The sequence below is a fragment of the Zea mays genome, chromosome 9, assembly GCF_902167145.1.
Source record: "Zea mays cultivar B73 chromosome 9, Zm-B73-REFERENCE-NAM-5.0, whole genome shotgun sequence".
Lineage (NCBI taxonomy): Eukaryota > Viridiplantae > Streptophyta > Magnoliopsida > Poales > Poaceae > Zea > Zea mays.
In genome coordinates, this window is record NC_050104.1 from 133,395,023 (window position 1) to 133,407,213 (window position 12,191).

Here is a 12,191-nt window from a genome sequence, read left to right on the forward strand (position 1 = left end):
ATACATTGGATCCAGTCCTCACCATGTGGAATGGAGTGTCACTGCTGGTGGGCACAGATTCAAAGACACCTGCCAAGTCGTCGCTCGCCAGGCATTGAGGGCCCTGTGTCAGATCTATGAAGAAGAAGTGGCCGACACCCCACTCAGATTCTTTCCGCCCTTTCAGAGAGACCATCCCGCTTGGATGGCCAGGATGCGTGCATTGGAGGACCAGCAGCTGCTTGAGGACGACCCCAGAGTCGTGTACCTCACTGCATACCTGCTCACCCTTGATACACAGTATGATTTCTTGGCTCAGCACCACCGTCAGATGATTGCCCGAGCAGAAGATGCAGAGAAGCGCAACCGTCAGCTGCATGTGGATCTCACCACAGCTCAAGCCCGTGCAACTGCCTTGGAGAGTCGTGAAGTCATTGCTGTGGAAGCCCTGAAGCAAGCCAAGGATGAGCATGTCCAGAAGCTGATGGAGGCCTACTTGGTAACCCATAACCAACGTAGAGCCCTGCGGATCCAAGAGCCCGCCTCATACAACCCAGTTCAACCCAGGAGAGTTGAAGATCCCCAAATTCTTGAAGGTCACCCGGTCTCTATCAGAGGAGAGAAGAAGGCTTGGGAACTCCCGGAAGGAGCCATAGTCTTGGAAGGAATTCCAGTCTCCCCTAAGGCTATGGATAAGCAAGAGCACCCCGAGTCCTCCCAAGATCCCCCGCCGGAGTTGTGTGAGCCCCTCACCATGAAGAAGATTCCAGCACCGTCCCTTGAGGTCAAGGAAGAAGCTGCAAGCACCCCGCCAGCACCGCCGCCCTCAGAGGAGCTACAAGAGCCAGTCCCGCTTGAAGAAGAGTTCGACCCTGTCCTGCCATCTCAGTCGCCGCCAGAAGAAGTCATCAACATCAGCTCCCTGTTGACCCATCCAGGAGATATCTCAGATTGAAGTTGTGCGCCAGCCTTGCCAGAAGAGAAGTTGCCTGGTCTGAAGTTAGTTATGCCCAGTCCTCTGCATGCATTGGGTAGTGAAGTTTTTTGTCACTTTGGCTAGAGCCCTGCATGTATGAGAGGTAATCATGTAGACTCGTGTTTTGCAAAACTCTATTTGTGTGGCCCCCTAGGGCATTTCAAAATGAATTTCGCTTGATGTTTTCTCCCCTTTTGAGTGCATATGTGATGCTTTAACGTTAGTGCTCATAAGTTGCATTTAGCATAGTTCTCAATTCAGGAGCCAAGCAATAGTAGTTATGCTTAGCCCCCGAATCTGAGTAGCCCGTGCTTTGGAAAAACTCTATTCTACCCTTATTCAAAACATTTTATTTGTTTGTGCTTATCATTGCTGAGCTTGTGTTTTTTCTTTTCATTTTTCTTAAAAAGGTTTTCTCTAAAAACATAGATCACAAATTAGAGCTAATCCTTACCTTATGCTTCCATTCTCATCTTAACCCATCTGAAGATAAAAGTGCCTTACCCAAGAAGATACCGGGAAGCTTACCCTTGAAGCCTGGAATAAGCTACAGAGGAACCTATCCAGTCGCTCAGTCAAAAGGACCGACCGTGAGAATCAAAGCACTGCCCCTGAGTCAAAGTAAACAGGAAAAGAGGACAGAAGGAGTTATTACCATACAGAGAGGCAAAGATTCTTGGAACCAGAGACCACAAACATCAGGGTCATCGACCCCACCACTCACCCGTGCCCCCCGCATGTGTGCCCGCCTCCATGCGCACTAGCACCGCCGCCCATGCCCCCTTTGCAGCGCACTACCGCCGCCCACCCCCCTTTGCAGCGCACCCACCGCCGCCATCATCGTCGGCACCAGGCCCCCCTTCCCCTCCGTCGCACCTGTTGCCACGTAGCACCTACTCCATCACCACTACTCCACAACCGAACACCAACGCTCGCCTATAACCCCCCCCCACCAGCTCCCTCAACTCCCAACTCGCTCAAAGCACACTCCAGATAAATCCCCTCTGCCAAATCGCAAGCAACTCCATTTTCCACTCCCTCGCCCCTAAGATCACAATGCTTGGTGATTCTTGGGTTGAAGACTGTTGCACATGGTTCATAGTCTTTGGTTTCCTCCTCTGTATGATGGTAATACTCATCGATAGAATCCTCTAGTGGGAATAGCAAAGAGAAAGAAAGAGGCAGTGAAAAGTGAAAAGTGAGAAGAGAAAATAAGATAGTGAAGAGAAGATAAGAAGAAGGTTCTCCCAGAATCAACCCTGTGCCAGTCATCTCTCCGCAGCCTGGTCAAGCAGCAACAGCAGAAGGAGGCCCCGTAACACCCTTGTTATGAGGTACTTCAAGGAGTTCAAATCCCCAAGATTCAAGAGTTCTACCCTCATTCATTTTAAGTGGGGTAGTGTTCCAGTAAGGTTCCTGCTATGGAGAAAAAGAAGAAGGCCTGTAGCAAGCTTGTGTAGGACCAGATCATCGAAGCTTATAAGTTTCTGGATGAGAAGTGGTCACCCAAGTTTTGTTGATAAAGCACCAGAAGACTAATCAAGGAAGGGACCCATGGATAAGTTCGCAAGAAGAAGGTTTGTGTGTTGGCATCGATGCTTCTTCAATAAGCTAGCTGCCAAGCGAAAGCTGAAGCCTGAAGATGATCTTTGAGTAGCTAGAATCAGCATTTGCAATCAGCAACCGGATGCTCCTCAAAGGCCGGATTTTGTTGAAGTTCCATCTCCTCGAAGAGTTGCAAAGTGAAGATATGTAGCTGAAGTAAAGCTATACCCATAACCCTTCTAAGCCAAATCTCGAGGACGAGATTCCTTTTAAGTGGGGTAGATTTGTAGCATCCCAAAAATTCAAATCCTGAAATTTTCTCAAACTCCCTCTAAATTCAAAATGAATTTCAAATTTCATTTCAAAATGTTTGTTTGCGAGTTGATATCAGCAAATAAAATATAGTGGTCTATATTCTCTCCAAAATCCTCCTCAAATATCCTACAAATATTTCCCCAGTGATCACCCTCAATTTGTTTCCAGAAATACCGCCCAGATATTTCCCGAGTAATCCCCTTCAAGTTCTTTCCAGAAATACTGCCCAAATATTCCACCGATATATCTCCAGGTATTTTCCTCTTGAGAAATACCTTCAGAATCATTTTTCAAGTCCCTACAAATATTTTCTTCATAACTTTCCTCATGCTCATACGTATACGTATGCCTCCAGTGTCATACGGTGAGCTCTACAAGCAAATCTCACTTATACAAGACAAATACATGCTAACCTCCCACTAATCATCTCATCCTCCCACTAATCCTCTCATCCCTCCCACTAATCCTCTCATCCCTCCCCCTAACCCCCCCCACCATGGCTATAAATAGAGGGGCAAGGGCCTCCTCTCATCCCACCCCAAGCCATTTCATGGCAACTCTCTTCCCCCCCCACACACACACCCACTCCATGTTCCACACAAGCACACACTAGCACAAGGATCGTTCGATCGTTCTTCGATCGTTCGTCCCCTGTTCTTAGTTTGTTCGTTCGTTCGTCCGATCGTTCGATCGTTCGTCCGATCGTTCATGGTTCGTTCATCCGTTCGTCCGATCGTTCGATCGTTCGTCCAAATAATCCTTTTCCTACCGTTATGCTGCCGAAATTCCGATCGTTCGTTGTTCGTTCATAGTTCCTATTCATCGTTCATCGTTCGTTCATAGTTCCTATTCATCGTTCATCGTTCGTTCATAGTCCCTATTTATCGTTCTTCCAGATAATCCTTGTCCTGCCGTTATGCTGCCAAAATTCCGATCGTTCGTTCGTCCGATCATTCGATCGTTCGTCCGTTCGTTCATAGTTCCTATTCATCGTTCATCGTTCGTTCATAGTTCCTATTCATCGTTCATCGTTCGTTCATACGACTATTCATCATCACTATTCACCGTTACTATTCATCATTACTATTCACTGACACTATTCACCATCGTTACTATTCTGTGTTACTATTCATCATCGTTACTACTCATCGATGATATCTAGTAACTTTTTCGTCATCACTATTTATCGTTACTATTCATTGTTACTATTCATCGATTAGCCGATCACCCCAAATTTCAACTACTCATACATCATGTTGTCCAGTCCACCTAAGACCAGCCAGACCCATATTCCAGTCATACGAACTCTGGTGACTGTGATTTTCCTTCCAGTGGGAACTTCCCATCTGGTCACCCATCCCAGGTTTCTCCAAGTTGAGCACGCTTAACTTTGAGATTCCTTCGAACCAGGCTCCCAAACTCAGATTCCAATAATTCTTGTTTCTAAATTCTTATCAAATTATTCCCTATCCAACCATGTCATCCCTTAAGCATGGTTCATGTTCCAGAAGACTCCCAAAATACTATCGTCCCATATTCTGCCTATAACTCTCCTGTTCATACTAAGTCAGACGATTCATTCGTCACTATTCTCACCTACAGTGAACTTCACTGTGCTACACCACATACACCCAGCTATAAATACACCCAGCTACCCTCTCCCTCTCCACACACACTCCACACCCTCAGCCAAGGAAAACTCCCACCCACTCAGTTACTCCGCTCTGCCGACTACACGCGTAGTGTCGCTTCGCCTTCAGTCCACCCTCCTGGTAAGCACCTCCGTTCCACCAGTAGTAGTATCTCAACACCACATGACACAGATTCTACTCAAGACTCTACCCATCCATATATCGCTATTCTGACCATTATACTAAATATTTGTTGGTATACTTGCTGGTTTGTATGTTTGCTTGTTCATGTTGCATAGTTATCGGAGCGTTCGTGTCGTCTCGTGGAGGCCAGATCTGCAAGTCTACGCCAGGCAGTGGAGCTAGAAGCCAGTTCCGCGAGCTCCCCTTCCCCTTCGCCGAATAAGCACGGCAAGCTCACTGGATCCCTTTGATGCATAAATTACCTATGATTTTTCAACCACAACCCTCAGCCTGTTATTTTATGCATGATATGATTTTGAGACAAGTTATTATGGCCACCCAGCCGCTTGCCGCAATCAATCCCTGATATATATGTTCTAAATGATTTGAGAACAGGTGTGAGTTTCCAAAAGAAAATGCTTTTCAAAATGTGTGTGATGAAGGGTTTTCACCCTTATCACCTTGTGAGTGGGATAATCAGGGACTCTCTGGTTTAGGGGAGGGCCTAAGGTGTTGGCTCAGCTGGTTTAGGCGTGAGCAGAAGGATTGTCCCCTCATATAAGGACCGGTTTGTCATCTTCACTACCTGTACTCTTTAATAGTACAACCACTCGAGACTGTGTGGGCAGTCACTCAATCTGAACTCGTACGGTCCAACCCCAGGGTTATGAAGGCCGGGGAGCACCGGGAGGATAAGGAGGGGGAATGTTTTGTCCGGTTTGGACATGGTGGTGGCCTGACTCCTTCCGGTATAACCGTTAAGGTTAGGCCGTGCAAGGGAAGAAAGAGATTCGGATTCGGATCTCATTGATCATGAGATCGTAGAGCCGGACTAGTGGGTAAAGTGTACACCTCTGAGCAGAGTTTGAAACCTATTCGAATAGTCTGTGTCCACAGGAATGGACGAGTCTAGTATGGTATGGCAATTAATGTTTTGTTTTCCAAAAAAAGAGATGCTTTTGAAAAGTGGTTTTTAAAAAGGTTCGGCGGTTGAGCCGTGAGCTATGGTGGACGGGAAGTCCAGTAGCTGTTTTTGAAAATGAAAACCAGCGGGAACTGGTGAGATACCTGGATGGTTTAGTCCAGGGGATTTTGCTATAATACTGAAAAACTTCCTGCTCCTTTTGGAGAGGATGCGCTTTGCAAAAATACAAAATGTTTTTCAAAACAACTCTGCATAAAATATTGTTGTTTCTGCAAAATATCCTGAGCTCCACATATTCCATGCATTATATCTGATTTCCCCATTCCGCGGGTGAAGGTGGGCTGCTGAGTACGTTTGTACTCACCCTTGCTTATTTGTTGTTTTTCAGAAAAAGGAGATCGGGTAAGAGTTACGACTGTTCCCAACCTTGCCTGTGGCTGTTGGACCGCTGAATTGCTTCACTGCGTATATCGGGCTGCTTCAGCCCCACTCTGATGATATGTCCCGAGTTGTGGACCAACTCTTAAAGTTGATCGCCACCTTTATAGGTTTGTCTCATTTAAGCAGATCTGAAATCATCTGATGTATAAATGTGTTTACTAGCCTCCTGGGACTAGTAATTGTATCACATTTGAGTCCCAGAGGATTGGGGCCGCTTCAGACAACGACCTCCGCTCCGAGCGGCTTACCAGCGGTGGCGACCACCCCAGGGTGTGCGCCATTGCAAGGAGGTCCTTGCCCCCGTCCTCCTACGGGGGGTGACAACGATGCCATTAAAGCCAAAAAGTCAGGGACTCGGCGGCAGGAGGCTTTGATGGTCCCGCTAGCAGAGGCAACCACCTCTACAGTGGGTAGCCTCACCAACAGCGGCGACCACCTCAGCACCGACGACAGCGACCACCTCTGCACCGGGCGGCGGTGGCTGCCTCAGCATGCACGAAGCGGTCCTCGCTCCCGTCCTCCCACGGGAGTGAGGACAAGACCATCCAAGAACGCGGCGCCACCCCTGTCGCAGAACCTCCCAAGTTATCGGGCCCACATGCACCTGTCCTTGTCTCAAAGACCTCAGACAGCTATGCGTGTGCACCAAACAACTTAACAGGATCTGTCCGAGTGCCCCGAGGACCCCGGATAAACGACTTACCACCAAGATCGCAGGATTAAGTAAACACAAATCACACACCAACATTTGCAGCGGAATTTCTTTATTACAAAATGGTTACAAGTTACAACATTTACAAGTTATAACAAGATTACAATATATATCATCGGAGTTTATTACAAAAGAAGTTGATTCAAAAAGATTACAATTTGAATGTATAAAACATTTATAAGTTTTAAAATACATGCTAGCTTAAGTGTCAGTCCTCAATAAAGAAGCAAAAGATGGGATATAGTTATATAAGAAGGTCGAGCCCACCGGCACTTAGCACCATCCACAACAGAACAAACTTATAACCTGAAAAACAACAGGGAATAAAGCCCTGAGTACGCAATTACTCAGCAAGACTTACCCGACTAAAGAAAAGACTCTCAAGGGTATGCTGGTTTATTGGGAATCAAGGTAAAGCTTATCAAATTTCAAAGACTCATTTTTGCAGAATAGCTTACTAGTTGTGGATCCTTATGCCAAGCTTTTACTTCACCAGTTAAGTACTTTACCTGAATCTAGATTTTCCTAATCTAGAGCATTCACTTGTTCTACACTAACTTTATTTTAGCATCTTTAGTTTCACTTGTTATCTACAATGTAGGGCAGTGATCCAGTCTTCATATCCGAGAAGTTCGGCGATCCGAATCGATTAATACTCTGTCGGTGTTTTGGGTCCGACCGCACACCCGGGGTTGCCCCTCAAGGTGCTTTTAGGAGTAGGACGGTGTCGACGACTGTAGCAAAATGGTTCGTGCCAATCGCACGAGGGACAATGGACAAGGTTTGCAGGTTCGGGCCGCTTAGAAGTGCGTAACACCCTACGTCCTGGTGAGTATATGAGCGTGGTTACAAGAGGATTCTCTGGATAGAAGGCACAGAGAATGTTTGTGGGTGGCTAAGTAGAATAGGTCGATCCATCTGAAGGGGTGCCCCCTAGGCCTTATATACTCGGCCGTGGAGCATTACATGTGCTACGATAACAACCAGTAGCTGGAAGATAGTAAACCTCTTGAGTTTATCCTTACGTAACCTCCGCCGACTTATCCTCGCATGGCTCCGTTGCATGGGGGCTTTAGCGCGGGAAAGTCGGGTCTCTGTTTGTGATTCATTCGTTTGACGTTGTGGGCCGCCTGTGTTTGCACTAATCAGCCCCACGTCTTCTTTATTGGTTGTCTTTCCCTAGGCCCACGAAAGAATGACCTTACGAATTATTTGGGCCCTTGGGCTTTTCGTGAGGCCTTTTACTTCTTTAGTGGACCCAGGGGATATCTATCCCCCACAAGCCCCCGATCTTTGAGTTAATTTAGAGGTAATCAACTCAAAGATCCAAGGTCCGGAAAATGACTTCCTGCTGTCTTCTCTGGCTCTGATCACTCGTTCGACCAAAGTTTGGTTTTGTGCTTGTGCCTTAGAGGTCGGCATTTTGGATTGTAAGACTCTAGACTTCATTGGGTGCACCGGAGGTGCACCCAATGGGTGTAGCCCTCGACCTTTGAGTAGATTTTACAAGATAATCTACTCAAAGGTCTTCTCCAAAGATTATCTCCATTCGCGTTCCTGTATCTCAGTTGAGGATTGACCTTTCCAATCTTGTTCTATGCCTTAGAGGTCGGCACTATATTGATTTAGAATGATAATCCATGGGGTGCACCGAAGGTGCACCCAATGGGTGTAGCCCCCGACCTTCAAGTGGATTTTTGAGGATAATCCACTCGAAGGTCTTCCTTCTGTGTCCTTTTGCTGAGAATTATCCATTCTGCTTGTAAAAAATTGGCATGATGTCATCCGCGCTATGTCATCAGTTTTTATGCTTCAGAGGTCAGCATGTTTTCTGTCTTTTGCAGCCGAGTTCGCAATCCATCCATATCTCGCTAGGTAGTGTAATTTATTTGCTCTGTGACTGATTGGACATTTGATGGACGTTCTCTGTCTAGTCTTCAAGTCATTTCTGTCGACCATATTTTGCACTCCACTGGCTATATTTGGCTTCCCTCTAACTCTTGTTGATATCTCATTTTTGTCTTGAGGTATTCACTGCACGCCCTGCACGGATGTGACCGTTTGAAAAATATACTGATAATTCCTGGGCGTCCCCCCCCCCAATGGGTGTGGGCAAGAGATGGCTTGGTACGCTGAGTGTTTTAGCCTGGTTGCCTCTGAGTAGTAATGCGATGGGACGGCTAGTGTAATCATATCCTTTGCGCTGTTGACTGGAGTCCCAATGGGTGTAGTGTTGCATGAAACGGCGTCCGCCGCCTGACGTGTCTTCGGGTGGGTGGAAGTGCTTATTGAATGCCTTGCGACTGTTCAGTGACCGCGGTTAGAAGTGAGCGGTTGCCTTTCCCTTCTATAAATAACCCTTTTGCTCCTCTGGTTTCTTCGCATCTCTTCGTTGCTTCTTACTGCCTCTTCTCCTTCTTCTCTCCCAAAGCTCTCAACCATGGGCAAGAACAACAAGCGTAAGCGTGAGCCGACTCCTCCATCAGAGGAGTTTGGCGACTCGGAGTACTCGGAGGAGGAGTTCTCCTCCGAGCCCGAGGGGTCTCCGGCTCCCGTCTCTCCCCCGGCGTCGTCCGATGACTCGGACGACTCCCAGGGGATAGCCGCGGAGGTCTGGACATACATCCGGGCCGTCGAGCGCTCCGGGCTCGAAGGCTCGGATGAGTCGGAGTACTCCTCGGATGAGGAGGACTCGGACGGCGGCGAGGAGGGTGAAGACGACGACGACGACGACGACGATGACGACGACGGCGGCAGCGGTGGCGGGGGCGACGGCGACGGCAGAGGCGGCACCAAAGGCGGCAGCGGCGGCAGCGGAGACAGCACCAGGGGCAGCAGCAGGGGCAGCACCCGGGGCGGCGGCGGCGGCAGGGGCAGGGCCAGTGGCTAGGTGCCACTGGTCTTTTTAGATTTTAGTATAGTTTAGTATATAATGTAGTAGTAATTAGTGTAATTTAGTAGTAGTAGTAGTGTAATGTAGTTTAGTAGTAGTAGTAGTGTAGAGTAGAATTAGGGAAGTATCAACTCATAAAGAGTTGATTTGTAACTTGTTAACTTCCCTTCAATGAAAGTTGTCGCTTATTTCCTCTTTTTGATGACTCTTCACTGGTTTTGCTAAATGTTGAATTGATTCTTTTGATGTAGTAGAAATAACGCCGAGCAGTTGTGAAATTTGACGTCAGCGTTTTAGAAGTAACACTGAGCAATCGAACACAAGACCAGCATTTTAGAAATAACGCCGAGTGATAGAATACCGGCATCAGCATTTTGGAAGTAATGCTGGGCGTGTGAACACGTGGTCGGCGTTTTAGAGGCAGCGCCGAGTGATTGAAGGTCGGCGTCGGCATTTTAGAAGCAATGCCGAGCGATTGAACACATGGTCGGCGTTTTAGAGACAGCGCCGAGTGGTTGAAAGTCGGCGTCGGCATTTTAGAAGTAATGCCGAGCGATTGAACACGTGGTCGGCGTTTTAGAGGCAGCGCCGAGTGGTTGAAAGTCGGCGTCGGCATTTTAGAAGTAATGCCGAGCGATTGAACACGTGGTCGGCGTTTTAGAGGCAGCGCCGAGTGATAGCAAGTCGGCGTCGGCATTTTAGAAGTAATGCCGAGCGATTGAACCCATGGTCGGCGTTTTAGAGGCAACGCCGAGTGATAGCCAGCTTCTTCAAGTTTCTTTGGGGAAAATGGCCGAGTGATGAGGTGGCACATCGGCTTTCTTGGAAATAACTGTTAGATATCCACGTGGCGTGCTGAGATTTCGGAGATGACCGCTGGGTGATGACCGGGCACTTTTTCAAAAAGGTATCTGGCTCAAGAATATCCCTTAAGTGTCGCGCTTTCAGCCGCCTTTGCTTTCCGTGCCCTAGTTCTTGCATTTCCGCATCTGAATCTTCTCTGCCACTCGCCTCCCACTCTGTTTCGCTAGCGAGAAGCAAGAATGGCGCCCAAGAGGAAAACCGCGAACTCGTCTGCTGCAGTGATCCCCGCCATCGATCCCAACAGTCAGTTACCCTTCGCAGGTAACCATATGTCTGTGATTTCTGAAGTTGAGCTTCTCCGCCTTGTTTCCGTCGGGGTTCTCCCTCCACGGGAACTCTGTTCTTGGCGTTCTTGCCATGGGACTACTGTCCCAACCGAAGATACCCACGAATCAGTGGTCTATACCCCTTTCCTTCTTCGCGGCCTCGGCCTTCCCATATCTCCTTTTTTCCGTGGAATCCTTGATTTTTATCACATCAACCTGACTCACTTAAACCCTAACTCCATTCTCCAAATCTCTATTTTCGTCCACCTTTGCGAAGCTTTTCTTGGCGTGCTGCCGCATTTTGGCTTATGGAAATATTTGTATCACTGCCGTCCTGGGATGGCCGGGGGGCAACATCAATTGGTCGGAGGTGCCAGTTTAGAGATGCGCCGGGGGCGGAAGACCGAGTATCTCGAGATACCCCTCAAGGATAGCATTAAAGGCTGGCGTCTGGAGTGGTTTATAGTGGACAATTATGGAAACTCTCTTCCTCCTCGTTCAGGGAGACAGGCAGACGTTCGCACTCCGAGTTGGACTGAATCTCCCACGGACCAAGAAGTAGCCGAGGCGGGCGTGTTGCTTACTGAGGTTGGATTACTGAAAGAGAGAGGTCTGACTGCCGAAGCTGTGGTCACAGATTTTGTTTTCAAAAACATTCAGCCGCTGAAGGACAGGGCCTATCCAGCATATCTTTACCGAGGGCTGGCCGACCCAACTCGAGTTACTAATAGGAGAATTCCTTCTGTTGATTTGGTGAGCCGACTCGAGATGATTCTCAGGGGTAAGGTTTCAAACGTTGGAGCTCCAGTGGCATACTCGGCTTGGAATCTGCCTTCTCCCAAAGATTTCACTCTTTTTGTGTCCAATCCGCCCGTGACAGATAGCAATTTGGGTCTTAGAGTTCGACCTTCTGCTGAAGATGTCCGTTCCTTAGTTGCTTCGCTCGGGGAGATACCTGATGATGAGCGACAGATTTATTTTGAGGTGCCCCTGAACCCTAGTGACGCAGACATAAATGACATGCTCGATCTGCTAGCTGAGGATTCGTCTGATACTGTTCCTGATGGTACACTGGCAGTGGTGCCGCCTCCGGAGGTTGATGCGACCTTGGATGTCTCGAAACCTGTCAATGCTCGCCCGAGGCGTCCTAGCCGAACCAGTCAGCCCGAGCCTTCTGCTGATGAGCAGAAAAGGAAAAGAAGACGCCTCCGGCGAGTGTCTAGCTTTGATGAGGACGCCAGCACCTTAGCTCCCACTGTTGAAGAAATGACTGCAACTGGTCTAGCTGACGTTGATCCCAATGGGTGTGCTCCGCCTGTTGCTGACCCTAATGAGGATGCTGTCTGCGCTGCTGCTGTGGAAGATGAGGAAGAAGAGAATGAAACTCCGTTAATTCGGAAAAACAGTCGGCAGCTCGTCGCTAGCGGTGGTAGTAGTGGGGTTCCTTCTCCTGCCTTGTCT